This window comes from Alligator sinensis, unplaced genomic scaffold (assembly GCF_000455745.1).
Source record: "Alligator sinensis unplaced genomic scaffold, ASM45574v1 scaffold254_1, whole genome shotgun sequence".
Classification (NCBI taxonomy): Eukaryota; Metazoa; Chordata; order Crocodylia; family Alligatoridae; genus Alligator; species Alligator sinensis.
The window spans coordinates 3,203,805-3,207,500 of NW_005841953.1; the positions used below are offsets into that span (position 1 = coordinate 3,203,805).

A 3,696-nucleotide genomic window follows, 5' to 3' on the forward strand; every position below is an offset into this window, starting at 1 on the left:
GTTGCTGACCGACTTGCCAGCTTTTCGGCGGATGGTGAAGGTGATCAGCTCGTGGTCGCTGTCACCCAGCTTCCCATCGATCACTAGGTCGCCGACTAGGTCATCCCCAGTAGCCAGTACCAGGTCGAGCAGCGCTTTGCCTCTCGTTGGCCCATAGACTTCTTGAGTCAGGTAGAGGTCATCCACGCACGAGAGGAAGCTCTGCGACCGCTCAGATTTTGCTGAGCGATCCTCCCGTGAGATGTCCAGGTAATTGACGTCACCCACGACAACCATGGTCCTGGTGCAAGCTGCCTCAGCCAGTTCCTGGGCAAACTCCTGGTCAAGCTCAGGACTTTGGGTGGGAGGTCTGTAGTAGACTCCCACCATTGTGTCCCCTGTGCCGTGTTCCCCGCGGATTTTAACTCAGAGGGTCTCCAGCCGTCCACCCTGGTCGCCAATATCGGCTTGCAGGGACGTGTAGCTTTCCTTAACATAGAGAGCTACATCTTGAGTTATTTGAAATCTTCCCATATCTCCTGGTCTGGTTCCCCCAAATGCTTCTGGTTCTCCCCTGGTCACATGGCTTCATGAGGGCTTGTAGCTTCCTATTGCACCCCTTGTTCCTGTCTGAGGTTGTGGGGAGGGAGGGTGGTACCAGCACAGAGCGCCCACGGTTTAGTGCATTGGGAATACAGAGTTGGATAGAGCACATGGATGGAAAAAGCCACAGCCCACGTGCCTCTGTGCTTCCCACCTCCATGCTCCTGCCTCTGCTACCCTGTTCTTCCACCCCTCACCCCCCCACAAACCAGAACAGGAACTGAACCCAGGTGTCCCAGCTCGTTGCCATGCCCCTGCTTGCCAGCCCTCTAGTAGCAAGTCAGAGTTGTGCAGGCGAGAAAGGGTATTCATCTTTAACATGCGACTGCTCACAGCATGTTCTAACTTTGACACCACTTAACGTTCCACAGATTTAGTGTGGTCTAAGTGTAACGTGTAATTTTTAAAATTTTAAATAGCTATTTTTAAATAGCGTATTGGCCTTTTTGCCAACTGTAAATAGTTGATCACTTTTATTTTTCTGTCAGATGCAACTGGCTGACTCTAAAAACAAGTGCACTCTATATATGGTAAGATTTGGTTTGTTTTGCAGAAGCAGCCAAAGCAAATAAAGGGCAGTTCAAGTAGCATCTTAAAATGCTTACTAGTGTATCTTCAGTAGAGTCCAGTGGTGGGGTTTGCAGCTTGCTCACATTTACCAAAAATGGCTTTCTAACTTAGTATCTCAAGTACCAGTAGTGGTATAGGTTTCATCAGCAGGGTACCCACCTGTGGTCCTCAGCGGGGCTTGTAGCTGTGGCAAGACAAGCTGCACACTGCTGCTGGAATCCGAGTTTAGCAGCTTAAAGCTGTTTTAGGTATCTCAACACAAGATACTGATGCATGTCTGGATTGCAGTCGAGACTGGTGCCATCTTGTGCTTTCCTGAGCCTGTCTCTTCAGTTCAATCCAGTTTGCAAGCAAATTCTTAATCTGCTGGTTTAGTTTCCTGCTTGCTTGTCCCAAAACATAATCAATGAAATCCTGGTTCCAGGGAAATCAGTAGCACGAAATATTTTTGTTCTATTTCCTCACTGACACATCTTACTTTTTCCTAAAATGAAATAGTTTGAGGGCTTCAGAATTTTCCTTTTTACCTCTGAGCAATTTTATTTCGCAGTGGAACAGAGTAAATCTGATTTGATTTATCTTGAATATTGTTTTCTATAAGGCTGAAGCATAAATGTGTGCTATCTGGGTGCAGTTGCATAGTATATTTAGATTCTAAATTTGGTTTGATAGATTGGGAGTCCTTTTTCAAATTAGTACTAATGGTTCTGGTTCTGGAATAGTTGTTTTGGTCAGATTGTTCTTCTCCCTTTGTTACAGGCTACCTATAAAACACCAGAGTGAGCCAAAGAGTGAACCTAAGCAGAATTCTATACTTCCGTAAGTTTTAAATTTCATCAGGAAAAAGGTGTATGTGATTAGTTTTCCAGGCTTTTATCAGGTCAAGAAGAACTGCCTTTATTAGATGATGTTCTTTGTTCAAGGCCTCAGCAGGAGAACTACAGTATTGTGTTTCAACAAGGCCTCTTGAGGATTAGCTATGAGAAAGTTGAACAGGAAACCAAGGAAACCAAACTCTGTCTTAAAGCAAAACTTTCTACCGCATCCTGCCTCCTATTGCAGAACAGTTGTATTGGTTATTTCGCCTGCGCTGTGGTGTATACATGTGTAGGGTAAAAATATTCAGAACTGCCTAAAGGACTTAAGAGCTTTAGTCCCAATAAAAATCAATGGAACATGAACATAGGTGTTCCTGAAGACTTTATTCATCATCTTTATATTAAAGACAGAAGTACCCCCTCCGCATTGCTTTCCCTATTCCCCCCACCAGATTGAATCCTCTGTGCCCCCCTTATTCAGCCCCATATGCCGCTTGCAAAATCTGTCAATGAATATTTTCCAGTAAATGCTGATTTCTAGGGAGTATTTTGTATTTGGACCATTTTATTTCATCTTGTTCAAATATTTCCTTTCTGCTTTCACTATGCCTTTAAGTCCTTAAATTCTAAATCATATGTCAGAAGCAAGATATATTATGGAGATAATGTTTCTGACATCATCTGTTCTAATGTCAGTGCTCAAAACAACATGTGGCATATTCCAGTCAGTCTCATCGGTCTTCCAGGCCAGAGCAAAATAATTACCTAGAGGATTACAAATGTCAGCATATTCTCCCCTAGAATAGTGTTGATTGAATGTTTATTTTGATGTGATGCTTTCATTGCCTAAATTATTCATTATTCAGTGTTAGTATTCATTTTTAAATAGCACTTGTTTGTTCACATAGAGCCAAATATAACATTTAACTATTATTTGTTAGCTTTGTGTATTTAACAGTCAAGATATTCTTTTTTTTTTTTTCCTCTTTTCTTTCCCTTTTCTTTTACTTTTATTTCTGGTTTAGCTTTATTGCAGAATTGGAGTGTATTTCTGTTTTGTTATAAATCATTATCAACTAATGATAACATTTTCAGTATTTACACTTGGATGCTTTTAAAACTAGGTAGAAAATAGTACACTGGGTCTATGCCTGGGGTTTCACAACTGCAATAAGTTACTAATCGGTTACAGATCATCTCTGTGTCTCATATCAACCAATATATGTTGATCAAGGATACAAGGGAGAAGAAAGAAGCAGAGTGTTTCCTAATATTAAACACTGGAAGTATAAGCCAAGTAGAAATAACCTATATAATTATTTCTGATTTATGTCAGATCTGTTCGTTTGTAGTAGTGCACTGAAAAAGTTTCATTTAAAAGAAACATTTAGTTGTCTCTTGCTAACTCTTGCTCTAACACAGTTCTAGTTAGTGTTCAAATCCCTAGGTTTAGGAGTGATTTTAGAAATTTGTGTTTAGTTTTGTGAATTCGGGCCAAAAAAGGATGTGTCAGCTACTCTTTCTCCACTTTTAGCATGATCCTGTCTATAAGTTTCTTTGGTTATTAATTAGTCAATCTTTGGATCCCCATCTACCACAAAATTATAGCTTCTATAGTGCAGGTAATTCTACCTAGCCCAGCTTCTGCTGTGTTGTTTGGTCATTTACTGAAAGTTCACGTAAGCCCTCACAGGTTGTTCCAGCCTGGACCTGAATGCAGGGCTGC

At 41.4% G+C, this 3,696-nt stretch overlaps 1 protein-coding gene across 1 annotated transcript in view; it reads left to right on the plus strand.

Moving 5' to 3' along the window:
- The window catches only part of VPS41 (VPS41, HOPS complex subunit), a 169,635-nt gene that overhangs the window by 107,971 nt on the left and 57,968 nt on the right, over positions 1-3,696 (plus strand). The window lies entirely within an intron of this gene.